This window comes from Syngnathus scovelli, chromosome 8 (genome assembly GCF_024217435.2).
Source record: "Syngnathus scovelli strain Florida chromosome 8, RoL_Ssco_1.2, whole genome shotgun sequence".
NCBI lineage: Eukaryota > Metazoa > Chordata > Actinopteri > Syngnathiformes > Syngnathidae > Syngnathus > Syngnathus scovelli.
Window position 1 is genome coordinate 17,619,645 of NC_090854.1, and position 12,202 is coordinate 17,631,846.

The 12,202-nt window shown below is 45.4% G+C and overlaps 1 protein-coding gene across 1 annotated transcript in view; it reads left to right on the forward strand.

The window, feature by feature from the left end:
- Nucleotides 1-12,202, forward strand: part of adarb1b (adenosine deaminase RNA specific B1b) — a 42,505-nt gene that overhangs the window by 11,280 nt on the left and 19,023 nt on the right. Inside the window, exon 2 of the mRNA XM_049728829.2 lies at nt 2,813-2,870. The gene's annotated coding sequence lies outside the window, so the exon portion shown is untranslated. The remainder of the gene's footprint in view (nt 1-2,812; nt 2,871-12,202) is intronic.

Consider the following 12,202-nt stretch of genomic DNA (forward strand, 5'->3'; position numbering starts at 1 on the left):
TCCTTCAGTGCCGTTTCCGAGACCTTTGATAATTGCGTAATTGATGGCGATGTCTTGGGTGAGTCCATTTTCTAGCCCGACATGACATTTCAGGCAAGCCCACCGGTCGGCGTTTGCGTATTCTTTACAGCAAGCCACGTGTCACATTCAATCATTCCCCTTTGACGTGAACACGCCATGGAGGGAATTATGTGGCGAGTAACAATTAAGCATAGTTTTTTCTTTGATATTGTCATACGCCCGCAGGTTCGTGCTTTTCAAGAACAAATCACGCGTTATGACTGTTGTGACAGTTGTTTAATTGCTCTTGTGTTGGTGGCGAAGGTTTACGTGTTCTGAATTGAAAATACAAATTCAGGTCGGGGTGCCGCCAGATGGAGGCCAGTTTTTAGCAGTAAATTTGAAATGATGGCGTCCTTATGTTGTCGTTATTTTAGCCATTCAACTTCATTGCTGCTGCTTTTGTCGAGCACTGACTGAAAGTGAATCCCGCGTCGGTCTCAGAGGAGCCTCGGCTTGGCTGACGGGCTTCTTTTCGCTACGCTGCGTTTGCACTGAGGTGCCGCCGCGCAAAGCTGTCAACGCTGAGCCATAACCTATTTACATCTGGAATTTTCCCCCAAATTTTTTTTCCTTTCCAGAATGTATTTGAATGGGAGTGTGCAACTTTTGCATCCACGTGACAGTTTGACTAGAGGGTGGTTTTGATCAACTCTCTTCTGTTATATTTCAGACAGACTGACAGCCTTGGACTGTGGGCGGATGCGTAGCTCCCGTCACTTTTAGCCCGGGTGCTAATTCCTTAAAGATACCTTGGGAGTGAGAGTGAGTCATTCCTTCCCCTTCTGCTGCTGCTGCTGCTTCTTCCCCACTATGTGACTCCCATTCCAATCTCTGCCTTTTATTTTTTTCCTTCCCCTTTTTTGGGAGTAAACAACTCCCGTAGCCATCAGCTGTTGTGCCATCTGCCTGATTTCTCCATCTCACGCCGGGATCAATCGGTTGACCCCGCTCATTCAAATAATAATTTTGCCGATCTCTGATCAAGTTCACCATTTGCCGACTGCTTTTGGCTCTTCCTCGACAACGCACCTGATATCTCAATATCCTTTATCCTTTCAAGAAGGACACAAGGGACAATGGTTCGATATCCGCCGTTGCCAGCGCGCAACGAGATCCCATAAACACCGCAGACTATATCGATCTATTTGAAATACCTTGGCAAAAAAGCTCCGTGCTTATCCCAGCACATCTGCATGTGATTTGTCTTCCCAAATGTTGCTTATCTTGGACACTCATCTTGCTGTAATCTGTCTGTGACACATCCTGGATTTGGAGGTCTTGGGGGGGAAGAAAAAAAAAAAGTTTACCTCTGCTTTGTCTTGGTTCAACTTTTACTGTTGTACCCGACGGGCTCCGTGTTCTTTTGTTTTGATGAATGTTCCAACCTCAAACATCCCCTGTGGTGAACGTCAGATGTCCAAGGGAACTTTTTGACTCTCTGAAAACACTCATTGCAAAAGAGTGTCATCTCCAATTAGCTCTGGGTAATTTCCATTAACACGAGGTGGCCCCTCGGAAGCTGTTCTTTCCGTTTACGCTTTCGGAAGTTGTCTAAACTCATTAGGGGAATCGGCAACCTTTGCCCACCTCGCTGATCATGGCTCGCCGTTTCTTACGATGGACGTTGTCATTTTTTTCCTAGCAGCATACGGCCGACCGCTTCGGTGCTGGATCGCTAACACTCTAGCACGCTAACAACGACAGACTTTGCATTTCAGTTGTAATGACTGTCAGGGTAAATCACATCATGCAAATTCCTTGCCAGCGCTCGGAGGCCTTTCGGGGCTAGGTCGGGTCATCACCCTCCGTTTTTGCAAATTTCTGCTCTCTAATGCAATATTATAATGTGACTCCACTTCAGCGGCAAGGCGGGAGCAGACGTCGAGACGTCCCAAAAGCAAATCGCCGAGCTTGTTGAAACTTGTTAGACTCACGTGGAGTAATCCGACACGGCCTAAAAAAGATGCAATATTCGCTGGCAGGTGTATCGTCGCACGAGTTGCGGGAGCGGCGAATTCCCGCGCTGATGACTCTCCCGTGGAAGCACGCGAGCCGCTCGTAGCTCGCGGGCGGCCGCACGACTGCAATTAAATGAAAACGAATATTAACGAGGCAGATGCACGGCGTGTCAAGGACATCCCTCATTAATGTTTTGGACTCGCTTGAGTGCTCGAAGGCACTTAAGCAAGCGAGCGCTGCACAGCCAATTACAGATGATTGGAAAATGTTAATGCTTGATCATTTCGGCTGTCATCACTGCATGAATAAAGTTATTTTTGAAATTAAAAAAACTGTCGTTTTAGACCAGGGATGTCAAACTCATTTTTCTCGAGAGAGACTAGTGAAAACTGCAAATGTTTTAAAAAGATGAATGGTAATAGAAATTGCTAGCAATATCTGTAGTTTTTAAAAGGGAAAACAATTTGCAATTTTATTATTGACACATGGAGTCAATCCGCAATTTGTCTTTGTGGGCCACATAAAATGATGTGACGGGCCCCCGAGCCTTGAGTTTGACACCAATGTTTTAGACAATGACATCTTTTACGGGAAGTCATGTTAAGAGAATAGTTATTCAAATGGACTTGTTGAAATGTGACTTGTTAATTTTTCTCTCACATCGTCTCACAACTTCATCTCGGAAACTCTCAAGCCAGTTTCAATAATAAATCATACCGCAGTCGGTGTATTGACATTTTAGTCATTCTATCTTTTTCTAATAATCAGTTTTTTGTTTTGTTTTTAACAGGTTGACTTCAAGGGATTGGAAAATCAAAGTGGCGTCTCCCTGACGACTCATCGGAAGGGTGAGCGGTCTTTGATTTCATTTTTTATTCAACGCAATATGACTTCCAAATGAAGCGCGGGAATAATGAGCGCTTCAAATAATTTGCTCGACGACTGGAGATATCTTTGGGACTGTTGCCACGTAGCGGAGGACAGAAATGACTCAAAACAAAATCTGTAAAAGTGGAGCACGCAGCAGGGTTTGTTGCAGATACATCGCCGCCTCTTGTTAATTACCCCAATCCGGCAGAGAAGCACTCGGGCTCGTTCGAAACGTTCCTCGGCTCACGCAGGGCTCCCGATGCTATCGTGATGTAAGCTACTCACGTTGGCTCAATTTGGATTCAATACGCAGGCATGGTTGTCCCTGTTGCGCGGGCCACTCCGAGGGTCTTTGCTTTATCGTGGCTATTTTTAGAAACATCAGGGGAGCCCGGCTCTCTCTGGCTCGTTCGTTCCTCTGCGCCTCCTTGTCACTCTTTGCTTTGTTATTCGCCAAACTCCCAAAGCCGTCACTCATGGATAATTACGCAGCGTGGGAATCCATTTATCTACAATTATTCCGAGCACGTCGCCGGTCTTTCCTCTCTTGTGACTCATTTACGTCATTATTTGAGAAAGCCGTCGGAGGACGGGAAAAACACCTTTAGCGCGCGGATCCCAAAATAATGTGGATGTCAGGTCGAGAGTCGAATTTGTGTGTGGCCGGCTCGGTTGCTATTTTCTAACTTGGATGCGCTTCAGCGTCTTGTGGCTTGTTCTGGCTTTTGGTGCATTTCGCAGAAATCGTTCTTTTTTTTTCCCTCTCTCTTTTTGCTTCTCAGCTCAGATTTGCAACAGCTTATGTTTTTTTTGTCACCATGCAGTCAGTCAGTCACAACACCGCAGGCGGGCAGTGTTTCTATTTACCGAATGAATATGTTGTTCCTCGCCCTTCTGCCCACGCTGGGCTTGCCTCAGCTACCTTCTTATCGGCGCTATCTGCACCGGCAAGTTCCTCACTTGCATCCACTCGTCCGTCCGTCCGTCCGTCCAGACAGGACGCAGATGGATCCAGTATCAAAGGCGGCGTTTGTTTTGGAAACCTGGCCATGGGAGCGCTGGCCAGATGCAAAAACAATGGCGTCATTCAGGCCCAGCCTCGTTGGGACCCGCTGTCGCCGACGCCGTCCATTCATTCCCGACTGACATCTGTGTTGCCGTGCGCAAATTGCGCGAGCCGGAGGGGCGGGTCGAGGACGTTGGCTCAACAATAGCAAAGCTGCATTAATATGTCGCTTGTAATCCTCGTTCTGCTTTGATAAATCACGAGGCGGGCTTGCGAGATGCATTAAACATCAAATGCATGGCAGACCGATTCCTGGCAACGCGCCAGTCACAACCCAGTGACGTCGCATGCACGTATCGTAAATCAATTGCGCTTTGGAAATTCATATATTCAAAAAATGACAAAAACTGTGCTGTACGCAGAAATAAGCTCCATCTGTTTTTATTCCTATTGTTATAAGCCATTGACTGAAATGTGATTATCATATCATCCCCCACTGCTTCCAAGGCAGCTCAACGGAAAGGTTATGATTTGAGCTCTTTCACCTTGATCAGATTACACATCGGAATTAGTCTAATTACCGCAGTTGCTGATTAATGGGCAGGCCAGTGTGTCCGTGTGCACGCGCACGGCAAAGGGCTGAAGGAAAAAAAATGCCGTCTAGGGTTGAGAATCAAATTACATCCTGTCACTTTTTGCACCTTATCGTTCATTGCGATTCGTAATTTTGAGGCCCTCGACAATTACAGCAATTTTTTTTCTTCTTTCTGGTTTGCATAATTGTTAACCTGTGGAGAAATGTAAACACGCTCTCATTTGATGCGACGCGCCTTCACCTCATCAGAATATTCGAGTTAAACCAGGCGAATGACGCAAAGCCCCTCGTTCAGTCCTGGAAAGCACGTCGACATCCCGCGTGGTGTTCAATTCAACTACGTAAGGACCGGCGAGATAACCCACGTCAAATATTCATCTTCATGCGCTGTATGTTAGTCGTCGTGCACGCTTGAGCTCTTTTTGTGTTTTTTGGCCCAACTTTGCCCTCATCGCCGACGTCTCAGGCGGCGAGCAAGCGTCGCCGAGCGCAAATGTTATGTTGAAGCTGGGATAATCCCGACGTGAGCTCTTACAGTGCCGCCGCTGCCTTCAAATGTGGCTCCAAAATGTTCACCTAATCGTAAGATTACAATTAAATGCTGCGTCTGTATGGAAAGCAGCTGCAATTGACCATATTTGGACATACGAGGTTTGACGATTCGAGGTCCGACTTTGTATACGGAAAGGGCGAGCGTGGTGGTCCACAAATGTGAGATTTCAACACAAGTGAGGTGCCAGACAAAAATCTCCATCATATTCATCAGCATTACCATCTCGCACATAAACAACTTGTCACCACTGCGGGCCTTCACAATTTATTGTTGTTTTAGTAGTCTGCTGCAAGTGCAGGCGCGCGTGTGTATGTGTGTGTGTGTGTTGTTTTTAACTTGGTGCACTGGCTGAGTAGCATTGGTGATGTGGAGTGATGTTTTCCCCCTGCGGCTGTGGGAACTTTCAACATGACTGCATCATGGCATAAGTTTGGTGTCACATTTTTCTGAAATGATGCCCATTGCGTAAGAACTGAATTCAGAACATTAATACACCTTACAAATCTTTTTTTTTTAATTTCATTTGTATTTTATTATTATATTATATTGCATTTTTTAAATCAAATTTTTTATTTTTTATTTTATTGTATTTTTGTGTGACGAGGCACCGTTTGAGAACAATTTCACTTTGAATGAATTTCATAATGTATTGTCAGTGCACTAACTCTGAAGAATTCCTATTTTCCGCTGGTTGCTCCAAAGACAAAATGGCAGCCTTTCTGGAAGGATTTTGCCATTTTCCTTCACAACGGCGTCACCAAATTTGGCACCAGGCTTGGCCGTACTGCCTTCGCAAGGTTTCCTCAAGCTCGCGCGGTTAAAATTAGCACTGATGAGTCATTCATTAGCGCCTTTGTGTGTGTGTTGGCAGGCAGAGAAGCGCCGTTGCTGTCTCACTTTATTAAATTGCAATTTATCAAAGTCCTTGTAAAGTGTCAATATGTCTTTTCAATTTAACACAGCGCAAACGAGTGCGTTGTTCGCAAACCTGGTCAATCCGAATGATTCCAAAAAATGGGGGGAAATCGCGCTGTTCTCCAACACCGGCGCCGTTTAGGCGAGAGCCCCAAAATCAGGAAAACTTGAAATTTTCAGCAAATACTTTCAAACACGCATCATCAAATCTCTCAATTCTCTTTGCAAGGCTTTAAAAATGGCAGAGAGACAACAAAGGTTCTCATTTCCAAGAAGAACAGAAGGTTCAAGGTCATGATCTTTTTTTTTTTTTTTTTTTTTCATCATTGAATATTTACCGAAGCATAGGCATGCATTATTCACAGGACAGCATGCTGTCACGTCTGACCTTTGCTTAAAGACATATTACATACGGCAATGTCCTTCGTCCGTGGCCACTATGACTCTTTAAAAGTCAACTTTACACAACTTTGAAAATTATTATTATTATTAATAAAAAAATATAATATATCATTATAGTAATATTATCATTATTCATAATAATACTCCCTTTTCACCCAGAAGTGTAAAAATGATTTTATTTAAGATTTCAGTTTTGGCACTTTGGGAAGTCTAAATAGTCAACATGCAAAAGGGACCTAGGTATCGGGTTACATGGCATGGAGTTGTTCATTGGGGTGGTAAATGGCGTTGGCGAGCGGGCGGGCTCCACTGAAGCCTGGCGAGAGAAAGGAGAGCAGAGCGCGCCCTTCCCTTATCTTTGTTTTTTCAAGCTGTGTCGCGGCTATTTTGAGCAAAAGCCCATTACGTATATGCGATTGTTTTCCCCCCAACAGCAGACAGAGTGACGGACACATTTTTGTGCTCCTAATTAGATTAGACGGATTTCCCACACAAGTTGAGAAAACAATAAGGGAGTCGGAAGTGGGACTGGATTTACACTGCAGTGTCCAATGTCTGGCCAGACAGCCATCTTGTATTATTTAATATTGTATTAAAATTGTGAAAAAAAGATAAGTATTTAATAATAATAATAATAATAATAATAATAATAATAATAATATGTATATATTTATTTATTTAACCAATGACAAATTTGCTGAAAAGATGTGAGGATTCTGCCCACTGCAACTTAATGGCCGTTGTGCTCCGGTTCCATCAAATGCGGTCATGCACCATTGCCGGTTTACCCTTTTAGAGGAAACATCTAAAATATTGAAGCTCATTTTCCCCAGAGCGCTCCCCGCCCTGGAGCCATTATAGGTTTTTCTTTTGAAAACGTATGTACGGTACAACGTGGCGTGATAAAGTTGAGACAGCTAAGCCAATATCTGAAAAATTGATGGCCTGTGACGACGAATGCGGAAAACGACATCAATTTGATGGCATCTTTTTCGTGCACTTTGGTGCCGTCAGCCGACGTGACGTCCCGTCGCTTGACCCTCGACATGATTCCAAAGATCGCTGATGGATTTTTCCTGTTTACCGCACGACAAAAGTCTCTTCTCGTCCGTGCGGAGCTATTTTTCCATCTTGTCTTCGTATGTAGCGCGCCGGGCCTTGACGTGTTTATGGCATCGCGTTAAATAAAGTGACTGTCGAAGCAAGCAAGGAAGGAAGGAAGGAAGGAAAAGAGGTTGTTAGTTGGCCAGCGAAGCAACAAACATTTGGCAAGCTGCATTGTATTATTCTCTTGTTAGCGCCATGTGTTTGCAGTAACGAGAACCTTCCGAGCAAAACGGGCTGTGGCAGCTCGCGAGCGGCTCGTGACCTCACTGTCTGCTCACGTCAAACATTTGCTTTTTTCTCCCGCCGCTCATCTCATCCGTCCTTTTGCAGCCGTCTGTTTTGCGAGGCTAATTGCGAATCGGGACCATTGTTGTTTACGCTTTTGAGTTTTGTAACGACTCTCTGCCTCTTTTTTGCTCTTATGTCATCATTAGTGCAATGTTTCGGAAAGCGGTTATATAAACATGCCTTGAGCCATTTGTAACACGCCGCTGTCACAGAGCACGCACAATGGCGCCCCTGTCCTCCCTCCCTTTCGCTTTCCATTCACAAGTTCCAATGTACAAAACGTGCACGGTGACGACTTGATTCTCGGACACCCTCGGGTACCGCAGTTGATTAGTGCTGTCACCAATGAAGTGATGATGCACTTAAGGAGCCATGATGGAGAAAGTCTCGCTAATTGATTGTTCCGTCACTCTGGCGAGCGCGCCTTGAGTCTGTCTGTACAATCTGGTAAGATTGGAAAACCTTGAGGTCAGTCAGCACAGGCTCAAATGTTTTGTGTCTACTTTGCGATTTTGACAAGCTATTTATCGCTAACGCAATCCAATGATGAAAATTGTCTGCGTTGCAGCTCTTTCTGTTGCTTATAACACAACATGCTAGTTTTGGTAGCCTGTCAACTGAGTTTTGCATTGTCTGTTAGCATTAAGCTACCCAGGTTTTATCGGGGGCTATGTTAAAATGAAGCTAGTATATTTACCACAACAATGTGATCCCTTTAAATACGGCACAAATTAAAATTTACAATATTCACATTATTTCTATTTATCTATGTAATAATATTTTCTAATATTTTATTCTATCAGTTATCAACTGAGCTCTCTTGACAAGCTTTTGCTTCAGAGGTTTGTAGTTAGGAAGAAAAAGATCCGCCTGAGTTTCTCCACAGTAGTCCTTGAGGGAAAGTAATGACGGTGCGCTCATGTGTTCTTCTCTCCATTGTGACTGTGGCCGCCCGATTCCTATCTCGCTGTGGTTTCGATAAGGGAGTAACCGCATGATTGAAGTGCTTCTTCTCTGATGCGCTTGAGATCCCTTTTCTTCCCCCGTTTGTCCTCGCGCGTACATTGTGATCCCAACGATGTGGGCTTCTGATAACTCCCAGCTTGTGTAACAAAGACAATATTGATCTGTGTGCTGTTTTTTTTTTTTTTTCACTCTCCTTCATTGTTGATGCTCCTATCATCTTTAGCGGGCACCGCAAAGTCCAAGAAGGTCAAAGCGTTTCCTCTGACACGGTCCCAGGCGAGGATAGACCTGTCCGCTATTTCAGCGTGTCCTATGATAGCCTCCAATTTACGTTTCCATGCGTAGCGAAGCTAAATCGGCCGAGCTCAATCAATGGTTGGCCCCTGTCCCGACTCGCCGCCCTTGGGATGGCGGCTCTGGTTTCCACTGGCTTTTATGAAGAGACGCTGGTGCGGCAAGAAAACAATGTAATGACAGTTTAGGCACACACCAGCACAGCCAAACTGTAGTTCCACAAAAAAGCCATTCCGTTCAATTATGGTTTGACTTTTCTGTCCCAATTCATTGGCCTCCACTAATGTTGCTTTTCACCAGAGCCGCGTTTTATTATTTTTATATCCCGGTGTCTTATTTGATCCTCATAAATCAAAAGCAGACCCAAGTTGGACCGCTTAAGGTATAATTACGCACACGCACACACTCCAACATAAGCGCCGTCGGTCGCAACCGCAAACTTCTGCTGCCGGCCACCAAGAGCAAAAAGAACCCCCAAAAAGGAAAGAAGCCAAAATGAGAAAGCAGGGGGCGGGGGAGATGCGCAGATGGAGGCCAGGAGGCCACGGGCGCATCTGCATCATGCATGCCTCGGTTCGCCGTCCGTGCTTTCTGGCCCGGCGCGATGAAAGCAACACCAGCGAACGGCAAAAATGTCGCTTCTTGTTTACACTTTGAGTCCTCCCGGGTTAAAGGTTGGAGATGAGACTTGCTTCTTTGTAAAAAACGATTCTCCATGCATGACACAAGTCACTCGGGATCATCTTTCCGCCACATCCGAGAATGTGCCCTTTGATGACTTGGAGGAAAAATGGCTCCAGTTGGCCTCAGAACGTATTTGTGCTCCCAGAAAGGAGCTCTTGGCGTTAAACGACTGAAAGAGCACTCGCTCACTCCATTGAAATACCTTCACCATGAGAAGTTATGTCTTGACTAAATGGCGCAAGGCCATTGTTGCAAAAAAGGAATTTGCATTCCTTTGCAGACCTGCATCTTTTTTTTTTTTTTTTTATCAATTCATTTATTTATTTTATTTACACTCTGTTTGGCTGCCCGACCGCTCCCCTCTCCACACGATGATCATCACAATTTCCGTTCCCGCTCGTTGCTTGTAAAAATTGCTCGGATTCGATCACTTCACGCGGCTCATTCGGCTTGTTGTATCTTGTTTGTCCCACTTTTGAGTGCGGGAATGGTAATGACGGAGCCCGTGTCAATGAGCCCCAGCCGCTCGCAACGATGGTGAGTCACCAACTCGTAGCGGCGTGACTGCGCCATCCCCTGATTGTCAGAGTTATTGGCCCAACGGCTGCGAGTCACGAAAGCTAAGCGCTAAAGGAAGTCGATGTGGCCTACTTTCAGGATACTTTTTATTTTGCATCCTCTTGTGACACAAAGAGGGAAACACAATATGGCTCGTCCTACTTTTGAGCACCTCTCTTTGGTCTCTGTCAATAGAAGCACTGTGGGCAAGCCCGAAGCGCTTTTATGAGAGCGATAGGAAAAGTGAACAAAGTTCCATCGCCTGGGTTTTTGTCCACGTAGAGTCGTCTGAAACCAGAACCAACCAGTAGAATAAGAAAGACAGACGAGTTCCCCTTTTGGTGATGTCAACATAGATGAAGGCTTTTGCCTCCAGGGAGCGTGCCGAGCGAGGCCTCAGGTTGCTTTGTTTCTGGGTCGGTGCCTGGCTCTGCACTTTTCACATTCAAAGAAAGCAAAGTCAAGGTTATTCCAGAGATTATATCCCTCGTCCCCATCATTTATTTTATTTTATTTTATTTCCCCACTGCTCTGTACCCATGTTGGCCTGCTCAGCAAGTAAATGCAGAAGGAATACCGGGAAATAGCCGCAGCTAGTTCACACGGCGGCCATTTTGCCAGTCGAGCGGTCGGTCGGTCGGTGGGCCTCAGCCAAGAGAGTGGAACCCTTCAAATGGGCGTGTTGAACAAATTGCCACCCAAGCACACGGCTTTGTCTGAGACCGCAAATTGATGCAAGTTGATGTCGTCAAGTGGCATCAGAACGAACGCCCGCCCGCCCGCCCGCCCGCCCGCCTCACGCAATGGAAAAAACAGAAAGCAATGACGGGGTCTGACTCAGCAAAAAAAAAATGGCCTTAGCTTTTAGTCTGGAAGAAATGGACTACCGGTTGTTTTTGGCAAATCTCTGGAGCAGAATAGAATGTTCACAGACGTCACCGCGATGATCACGAACAACAAACAGACGCCGTTAGACGGTGAACACGCTGACAGCTAAGCTACGTTTCAGTCGGAATGTTTAAACATGAGCTCACTTGGAAGCGACTAGCTGAGTTTTTTTTGTAGCCTTCTCCTGACTGATTGATAACCTTGAACAATGAGCTTCTTCTTGGTCTCGTGTTTTCTTTTCTTTTTTTTTCTCTAAACCAAAAACTGCTTTGCACAGGCGCACATTTCATAAGACACCGACGGAAAGCAAATGTCAAGTTAGTTGCCACTGATTTGGTAATACTAATAAGTAGAGCAGCAGGAACAGGGTTAGCAAGATGAACTGTCTTTGAGAAGGTACAGGCGGGGAGGTCTAATCACATTTATTAAAGCAGATGAAATGTATGCCGTTGTGCTTCGCCGCTGTGGAAATGTTGTCAGCGTATTGATTGGATGGCAGATTGTGCACGGCTGTACACAACATTCTGATGCAAATGTTATTCAAGACTCTTTCTTCACTGCTAAGCCATGGCGAGAAGTCCACATTTAAGTTCTAGCCAGTTTTCTCCTGCAACTCTTCGAAGCTTGCTTAGTTTTCAGTAAAACTCACGACCACGCGAGTTGCAAGGTCAGCCCGCTCGCCCTGGTTGCCACGGCAACTGGCAACTAACGTATTACCTTAAAGTGAATGTTCTAAAAGATACTAGGGAGCCCTGTCAAGTTTTTTTTTCTTCCCACCCAAATCTTAAATAAAGCAAAATGTTGCTCGCCGCTCGTCTGAAAACCTTCGTGGGGACGTTTTATTTTTCATAAAATGTAACAAATTCAAAGGTGGCACTTGATAAAACGACTGTGACGACGCCTTGCGTGTGAGCATGTGACTGTTCTTATCCGGGCCCCCTTCTTTAAGAGCTTTGGCGTTAGCCCTCAGGTATGCATCCTGCCAGAGGGACTCCACACAGACTGGCCCATTGTTCCCAAGCATGCCTGTAGGCAAAATCAAGATAGAGCGGCT